Here is a 10,073-nt window from a genome sequence, read left to right on the forward strand (position 1 = left end):
AAAGTAGAGACACTACATACTGATATACACCTGAACATCAGCAGGAGAGGACTCTTTAAAGTAGAGACACTACATACTGATATACACCTGAACATCAGCAGGAGAGGACTCTTTAAAGTAGAGACACTACATACTGATATATGCTCAGGCTTCGTCACATCTTGAAGTCGTTAGCTGAGTGTGTGTGTGTGTGTGTGTGTGTGTGTGTGTGTGTGTGTGTGTGTGTGTGTGTGTGTGTGTGTGTGTGTGTGTGTGTGTGTGTGTGTGTGTGTGTGGCAAGAAGATCGAGTTCAGGATTTTAATTAAATGATTGTTTCCAAACATCCAGTGTCGATCCCCTTATTCAGGGTTATTTGTTTTGTTTCGCTGAGTCTGAGGATATTACTATTAAAATACATCCAATCTAAGATGTTAAAAAACCTTTAACTCCTTCCTCCATCTTGACAAAAAAGCCCTGTACATTTTTTATTTCCCAACAAAAATGCTAATTATGTTATATTAAGTAACCCGGTAATGGTGCTATGAATATAAAATTAGCAGATGAACAACAAGGATGTAGCATTTGATTTTCCCAAAGTAGACCATTTAATCCCCCCCCCCACATTATGACATTTAACATTTATTGCAAAAATATAAAACGTGAAATAATTTCTCAGGCTGCAGCTCAGTGAGACAATAGCAGCTCGATTCTCAGCTCGTCTTCATCAGAAAAAGTGAGAGAAGCACTCTGAAAATAACTTTAAAAACAAGTTTCTCTGCAAAAGTTGGATGTTTCATATTCTCAATTTAATTCAATGATACCTGAGTCTTAAATAATCATATTTAAAAATACTTAGTTAGCATAGTTAGCTTGTGAAATGTTTGCCATAAATCTCCTATTCACAGTGTGTTGTTAACATGCTAACAAATTAGAATGGATAATTAGTATGCTGGTTAACAATTAAGAGGCTAGCAAAGAGCATTTTAACATGTTAATATTACTGCGCTAGCTCCGTTAGCTTTCACATTGTAGATACCTACACAGTTAGCTACAAAAGCTAATCTAGGAGGCTACTTAAGAAGTGAAGTTCGAATACATTTCGATGTAAGATTGAAGTTTTATTTAGTAATCAGTTTGAACCAATAGTTTTTCTTCTGTTTTATTAATTTATCAGGTTTCACAAAGCCTTACTATGTAGATGGCAAAGTTAGCATTAGATAAATAGCTTATTATTCATTAGCTGTTGACATATAGCCTTTTAGCATTCTAAGGTTAGCGTTTGTGTGACAAAGCTAACTTTTTTCAAAAACAATGAAAGTGAGTTAAGATGAACCACAATCAGAATAACCATAATTAGGTTAAAAGTCTTAGGTTGAATTGTTTTGTCTTTAATATATTGAAATGTTATGTTAGTATGCTAAAGTTAGCATGTGGCAAGGCCAGGTTTTCTGCATTTTTAATGCTGAATTACTTTTTCCAAGAAACTTTCTTAGCACATCTCTGGTAATCAAAATATTTAAGTTTTTCTGTTGCATTATTTTATCAAGAGACAGATCTGTAAAACTGAAAATGCTTTAGTGGAGGACAGCCCTCGAGTTTTCTGATAGTTGCCGTAACTGTTAGCATGCTAACTGTAAATTAATATTCTGCTTTGCAACATAACTATTGAAAGTCTAAAATGTCCTTAAAAGGCCACCGTACAAAAAACGTAACCTCCGCTAACGCTACGAGATTACTAATAAGATTTTCATCCATCTGATAAAATGTAGCTTTCTGCTGCGTAATGAGCGTTACAAATTAAGAGTACGTTTACTTTTGCAGAAGAACAAACCAAAAGTTATTATCAGTGAAATTCCCATTTTTAAAACAGTATCCCAACAATGAAAACATTACAGTCATAAAATAATTAAGACACATTTCTCCTGATTTAACGTCACATAGAAACTTTCCGCACAGCTTTAAGAGATCTAGAAATATGCTATTTGATCTGAAAAAGTGTAAAAAGTCTCTTAGCTACAGCTCGTCTTGCAGCGCAGACGTTTTATTAAAATCTTCCAGCTTTAGGCTCTCAGTGTGTTTGTTATGGCTTGTAGAAAAAAAAACCTGCTGTAAAATGTGTTAAAATAAAGCTCTCTGGACCTGAATGATTGTCACAGTGTCGTTTCTCAGTCTTTGTCTCCTCGTAGGAAATGTTTTTCACGGTCCTCTTCCATATCGTCCAGGTCGACATAATGAAGTGTTTTGGGGTAATGAAGGCCTCGCTCGCCAAATAACTGAAATACTGGTTTCACCTCTGATCTTTAACTCCTTCCACCGTCTTGACAAAAAAGCCCTCTCCAATTTTATTTCCCCACAAAAATGCTACTTATAGGTAATATGAATTAACCCGGTGAGAGCGGTGCAGTGATGACGTATTTTTGTAGGCCGACTCTGAAGGAAGCAGCTGGTTCCCTCGACAAAAAGCAACAGGATTTCTCTATAGGCTTTTTGGAATATTGTAAAAAATACAATAACTGCACGTTTTGTTCAGCCGGATAATCTCCACATGTCTACAATACTTTTATAATGTTCGAATCATAAATCTAATCTCCAGAAGCAAAATGCTAACGTTATGCTATAAAGCAACTACAGCAGGGTCGCTGCTTCAACGTCACGCCAACTTCAGATCCATATTCAAACACACAGATTCTAAATGGTACGAGTTGAAGCGTTTGTTTGAACAGTCTGCAGGAGGCAGCTACTTGCTTTAAAGCAGAACAGGGCAGACTAATTTATACCTCATTCACACCAACGGTGTTTCAGGGCCGGTTCGGAGCTGGAGCTTGAAAAGCACCGGGTTTTCCTGTTCACACCGCAGCAGAGCAGCCTCTTAGCTCCGGAATCCGGTTCATTTCGAGCACCAAAAAATTGTCCGGCCAGAGCAAAAGCACCACATACGCCACGCTTACGTCGAGGCGGGGGCAGGGGCGGGATCAACTCCTGAACAACAACAAAAAGCCTGCGTTTTATCCAGTTTGTACACAACGATGAAGAAACTTAACAAGCAGCAGTGGTCCACTGAAGAGACCAGCTACCTACTGGGAATCTGGTCTTCTGAAGAGGTACAGAGGAAGCTGGAGCACAATCGGCCATTGTTGTTGTTGTCGNATTTTCCGGGAGTAAATACTTGACTTATTGAATAAAGTTTGCTATATTCACTAACTAGTTTGGCAATATTATTCCGTGCATGTGTTAAAAACCTTATTTCCATTTGATTCATTGGATTACTCGCGTGAATGTTTAGCACGTAAATGCTTTCGTTTTTAAAACCGTCCGACCTCGACTACAAAACCATCAACCAGTTGCATAGGATTAAAAAATGTCAACACTCACTCACCCCGTCTTAAACATTCCCAAAGAAGTGCTTCTGTCTCTCGTTGTGCTGGATGAAGTCACTGGCGACGAGTAAACCCAAAATAGTCCCAAACAGGCGCAGAGGCATTTTTCTTTTTTACTAGTTCTCCGAGTTCGGGGCCGGCAAATGCTGCCGCCATCTTGCTCAGCTCAGCTCTGTGCTGAGCTCTGAGAGCGGGAAAGACGGACTGCCCTCCCCTGCCCTCTGCTGGCGCGTGCTGTGCATTACAACCAATGTCGTCCCTGTCAAAACTCCGTGTCAGTGTAATAGAATGAAACGCATCTGTGATTTGGCGCACAGTCTGTGACGTCACGGTATTGAAAATCATACCGACGGTATTTCGAAATACCCTGGTATACCGTAATACCGTCATGCCGCCCAAGCCTACTGTCGACTGAAGTAGACAAAGAGTCAATCACAGGTAAAGACCATTTCCCATTATAAATTATACTTTTGTATTATTATGTATAACTCTACTGGTACACAATCTATGTAATAATCAAAAACCACGGGAACAAATGTTGACGATCATCTGAGGAACTTGGGCTGAACCAAATATCACGGCAATTCACCCAATACATTACGAGATGTGTTATTAAAAAAACAGCAACTGAACTGGAGGAAAAGTCACACTTTGCTCCGGGAACATGAATATCTGTACAGAATTGCGATGATGTTCAAATATTTCATTAAACCAGTAACGAGTTGGACTTGTTGGTTGTGTTAGAGAGAAGTTGAGCATTACCAAAATCAGTAGGATTCACATTCTAGGGAAACTGAATATTTTAACATATTTAAGTACAATCAAATAGGACTAAATTAGGTGTTGCTAGGCGGAGAGTTAGGGGACCACCATCATGGGTAGAATTCGTCCTTTGGGGAAAACGAATGTCTTTAAAGTTGCAAAAGTTGTTGTGATACAATATTTCAGTCGGGACAAACGGATGTAGGAAAAAACCAGTGTGACATTTTCAGTGATTTGACATCACGTCACTTTATTTGAGTTCAGCCGTACTACGATATTTGTTTATAGTCAGCTGCAAATACAGCGGTGCAGGGAGGACGTATTTACCCTGAAGGAAGCTGCTGGTTCCCTCGACAAACAAGCAACGGGATTTCTCCAGAGGATTTTGGAAAAGAGCTCGAAATAAGGTCTGTGGAAAACGAACCTGTTTGATAAATGCACGTTTTGTTCAGCTGGATCTTCTCCACATGTCTACCCTACTTTTATAAAGTTTGAATCATAAATCTAATGTCCAGAAGCAAAATGCTAACGTTATGCTATAAAGGAACTACAGCCGAGTCGTTGCTTCAACGTCACGCCAACTTCAGATCCAAATTCAAACACACAGATTCTAAATGGTATGAGTTNAAGAGACGGATCACGTTTTGTTCAGCCGGATAATCTCCACATGTCTACTTTTATAATGTTCTAATCATAAATCTAATGTCCAGAAGCTACATGCTAACGTTATGCTATAAAGGAACTACAGCCGAGTCGTTGCTTCAACGTCACGCCAACTTCAGATCCAAATTCAAACACACAGATTCTAAATGGTATGAGTTGAAGCGTTTGTTTGAAAAGTCTGCAGGAGGCAGGGACTTGCTTTCAAGCAGAACAGGGCAAACTGTGTGTTTACGTGTTCGGCGTAATGACGTACAATGGCCTCAACAACTTCTGTAGTCCTATTCAGCCACTTGGTAACAACCATCGTTTTTCAGACACGTCAACTCTTCAGAAATCACCAGTGGGGTCACTGCTGATGGATTTAATGTAGAACAAAACGTGATCCGTCTCTTCAATGTGTCTCAACCACAGACCTTATTTCCAGCCATCCCATTGGCTCTGAGACGAGGGAACAGGAAGTGGTGAAATGCTGACTCACTTCCGGGTTTTAGGACTCATCGTGCTATGAATATAAAATGAGNGTCCACTGAAGAGACCAGCTACCTACTGGGAATCTGGTCTTCTGAAGAGGTACAGAGGAAGCTGGAGCACAATCGGCCATTGTTGTTGTTGTCGGTGTCAGCTGTAAGGGGTTTCCGCGCGGTTTGGCTTTATGAAGCAGGCACGCAAACGGTTACGTCATGACTCAAACGATGACGCAATGACGCAGCACCAGTCGGACTCTGGGCGGTGTGAAAAGAGCCGGAGCTAAACCGAAGAACCGGTTCTGAACCTGAAAAGCTCTAGCACGGAGCTTGAACCGGAGTTGCGTTGGTGTGAATGAGGTATTAGAGGAGTGTTTACGTGTTCGGCGTAATGACGTACAACGACCTCAACGACTTCTGTAGTCCTATTCAGCCACTTGGTAACAACCATCGTTTTTCAGACACGTAAACTCTTCAGAGATCACCAGTGGGGTCACTGCTGATGGTTTTAATGTCCTAGAACAAAACGTGATCCGTCTCTTCAATGTATCTCAACCACAGACCTTAGTTCAGCTATAAAAATTAGTTCAAAAGACCTGTTGACTCTGAGACGAGGGAACAGGAAGTGGTGAAATGCTGACTCACTTCCGGGTTTTAGGACTCATCGTGCTATGAATATAAAATGAGCAGTTGTAAAAAAACAAGGATGTAAAAAAAACAAACGCTGTAAAATGTGTTAAAAATAAAAGCTCTCTAGACTTGAATGATTGTCACAGTGTCGTTTCTCAGTCCGTGTGTCCTTATAGGAAACCATTTTCAGGGATCCTCGTCCATGTCGTCCAGGTTTCGGGACATGATGAAGTGTTTTGGGTAATGAAGGTTTCTCTCGTCTGCGTGCTCCTCCCAGCGAGCGTCGTCGCTCTCGTGCGTGATGTAGCGCTCGCCCAGACGCGTCTCGAACTCTCTGAGGTCCATCCAGGTCTGGTAGTCCTGAGGGAGGACGGGATAAACAACATTTAAACCCCAGAAAGCAGGATAAGAGTGACTTAAAACACTTGATTAGCTTATTACGGAGAGTATGCGTGATGTGAAGTTCAAAAATCAACATTTATAGAACACATCATTAAGAATAATCGATAACTTAAAGGGGACCTATCAGGCAAAATGCACGTTTGTACGTCTTGTATACATGAATATGTGTCCCCGGTGTTCCAGGGAACTCACCAAGTGTCAGAAAACACAACCCTCTCTATTTTCCTCCATACCCAAATCTCTTAAAAAGGGGCTGCAACGGATCTGATACAGACTGATCCAGATTTGAACACTTCTATGATGTCACAGAAGTGGCGCTACGGCTATTGGGCCAACTCCACCAATCAGGAGGAGACAGCCACGTTTGGTATTTAGAAAAAAAAAACGTATAAATATGCCTTATATAGGTATGGTCCTACACTATATTATTCAAATATAGCATGATAGGTCCACTTTAAATGAATAACATGTTAGAGGTCCATCCAGGTCTGGTAGTCCTGCAGGAAGACGGGATAAATAACATTTAAACCCCAGAAAGCAGGATAAGAGTCACGGAAAACACTTGATTAGCTTATTACGGAGAGCAAGAGTGATGTGAAGTTCAAAAATCTAAAATGTTAGAAACACATAATTACTAATAATAAACATGTTGGAGGTCCATCCAGGTCTGGTAGTGCTACAGGAGGAAGTACATTAGCTTATTAAAGAGGGCATGTCCCAGCACGAAAGCTTCATTCCTGCTTAAGTTTGAATACTCTTGGTTATTTCACAGGACAGATTTCTACATTACATTTCCTTCCGCTGTCTGAAGAGTCCTCTAGGTTTGTTTTTAGGTTAGTAAAAGGGATATAAAGTGTGTTACCTGCAGCCAGGGGTGGCTCAGAGATTTGTCCACGCTGTAGCGCTTCCTCATCTTCACCTGCAGCAGGTTGTTGATCAGGTCCTGGGCTGAAAGGAGGACACAGAGAGTGAACATCCACAGGAAGTCTGCTTCAGATCGAAAGTTTGATCCACAGTCCTGTCTTCAAATATATTTAAAACATCTGGATTTATTAGATCTAATGTGTTGAAATACTCCTGCATGTATCCAGGTGCTTCTGGTCAACAACCAATAGGTTTTCTTTCACTGAGGAAAACACGGAAAGTTAAAAACACTAGAGTCTGCTTCCAGGGGTTTGAGGGGTACATGAAGAACGAGTTGTTTTTCGTTTAATGAGAAATTAGCGGATTTGACTATTAAAATACCTCCAATGTAAGATGTTTGAAAGATTTATCCCTTCAAAAGTGCCACCATGTTTAGGATTGTGCCTTTGAATCTGACTTTTATCAAACGTTCTGGCTCAGTTTATAATATAAACACTAGTGTCAGAGGTTTTAAACTCACCCTGCTCTGAGATCTGCTTCCAGGGGTTCGATGGATACATGAAGGCAGCGTTTTGGATCTGGTCGTTGATGTCCTCGTCCTCGTTGAAGGGGAACGTCCCGCTGAGGCTGACGTACACGATGACGCCCACCGACCACATGTCCAGAGAGCGGTTGTAACCTTTGCTCCGCAGAACCTCGGGAGCCAGGTACGCCGGCGTGCCGACCACCGAGCGCCGGAACGACTTCTCTCCGATGATCCGAGCGAAACCGAAGTCACACAGCTTCACCTGCAGGAGAGAGGTGGGAAGTGGTGGAGTGCAAACACTTAGTTACTTAAGTACATTTCTACTTCTTACATTTTTAACACAAATACCTAAACAAAACAGGTTCGTTACTTTAAGTGTTTCTAACCTGAGGGAAGGGTTCTGCTGAAGTCAAGAGGACGTTCTCCGGCTTCAGGTCACAGTGCACGACGTTCTTGAAGTGAAGATGTCTGAGGGCCACGAGGATCTACAAACACAACGTGAAGAAGAAGATTTAACACAAGGCTGTGGTCTTTGAATCTTTGAGATCTTAAAACAACTCAGACAGGATTCGCAAACCCATAACCTGTGACATGTCTCCCTGCTTTAATGCACCTCCTTTCACCCTCTGTCTGAAACCAGAGCCCAGTCTGCTCTGATTGGTTAGCTCTGTTCTGATTGGTCAGCCCATACTTCTTTACGTTTACTTGAAGTTTAGTCAGTACTTCTACTTTCACCAGAGTATTTTTAAACACGAGTATCTGTACTTCTACTTGAGTGAAGGACGTGTGTGCTTTTGCCATCTCTGAATATAGGACCTAGAACAAATCAAATAGGTAAAATAGTGCAAGAGAATGTGGCGTTCACTGACCTGCGTGACCAGGAACTTGGTGATGCGTTCAGGGAGCCGGCTCTTCTCACTGGACAGGATCGTCTCCAGCATGTCTCCGTGCAGCTTCTCCATCACAACGAACACCTGCTCCGGGGTCTCGAACATGCACTCCAGGTTCACGATGCCCGGGTGGTGCAGGTTCTGAAGGAAACAGGCGGGAAAACGTGGGCAAAAAACACAATTTAATGTAGTTTTAGTCACTTGAGTTGCTTAAGGAACTCCAATCCAACAGGAAGTTAGAAAACAATGTGAAGACACGTGAAAAACAACTTGTAAAAGATGCATGGGAGTTACTATTGACATATCCTAAAACGAGTTTAAGATTGTTTTGCTTTATTTATTCAGATTTGATTCTGCTGGACACAAACATTTCTTAACATAAACAAATACAGTATTTATTCTACTGTACATATACTGTAGGATTGCATATATTTGAGGTAGTCCTGCATTTTACTTGCATAATAACGTTACTTATTTTTATGTCTAACTGCATGTATACTGTATGCAGAGGTGGAAGAAGTACTCAGACTATTTACTTAAGATGCATAAGTGGGTCTTTTTTGAGTACAAGTATCTTTGTAATTACATTTTTTTATCATTTCATATTCCAGCTATTCCTCAAAGAACATGTTTTTGATATCAAGCCATTCAAATTTTTAATTTACATTTTAAGAAATTGTAGTTTTTGTATTTCTACCCCAAGCTTCCATAAGTGGGTCAAAAATGACCTGCATGCATTTTCTATGGGACCCTATAGGAAGACGTTTTTTTTTCAAAATGTAAAAAAAAATTATAAAATTATAAATAGTGAAAAATTCAAGATGAACCAAAATATAATACTAAATATTATACAAGTGATTTTTCTTAACCAGAGTGACAAAAATGGCATAAAAACACATATTATTCTAATAGGGGACCTTTTTGACCCACTTATGGAAGAGTGCAGGGTCCAGTCACTCTACGGCAGTGGTTCCCAACCTGGGGGGCGCCAAAGATCGCAGGGGGGGCGTCAGGCCTCAGATGATTTGAGGCCGAATATCATATTTAGACTTTTTTTTGTATTCTTTTTTTTTTTTACATATAATTGTAAAGCAATACATTATTGTCACTAAAAGCCTTGTCTCTACATTAAAATATAAAACATAATTGATTAATTAATTTGAATAACAATTCAAGTTAGTATTAAAGGCATAAAAAGACAGAAATGTATAATTATTTATTTCATAGAAATGTTTCTTCTGTGCGTAAAGTGTCCAAACCGGGCTTTTCTGGATAAGCGCATTTTTAAAACATAGTCATTGTCCATGCCGGTTTCAGTTGGATTATTTGTCTCAGTTGCTCCGATCAGATCGGTCTCCTCCATTTTGTACATTATTTACAACTTTTGAATCCACATAAACACATCGGCAAAATCCGGCTTACTTTGAGCATGTGTTTTAAACAGTTTAATCCCTTTGTGAAAAATAATTACCCCCCCCTTGTGTGTGTGTGTGTGAGTGTGTGTGTGTGTGTGTG

General features: G+C 40.4%; 1 pseudogene; it reads right to left on the minus strand.

The window, feature by feature from the left end:
* Positions 1-5,925: 5,925 nt before the first annotated feature.
* Positions 5,926-10,073, minus strand: part of LOC104965477 (serine/threonine-protein kinase D3-like) — a 25,359-nt pseudogene continuing 21,211 nt past the window's right edge.

This window comes from Notothenia coriiceps, unplaced genomic scaffold (genome assembly GCF_000735185.1).
Source record: "Notothenia coriiceps isolate Sejong01 unplaced genomic scaffold, NC01 NC01_scaffold00037244, whole genome shotgun sequence".
NCBI classification, from domain to species: Eukaryota; Metazoa; Chordata; class Actinopteri; order Perciformes; family Nototheniidae; genus Notothenia; species Notothenia coriiceps.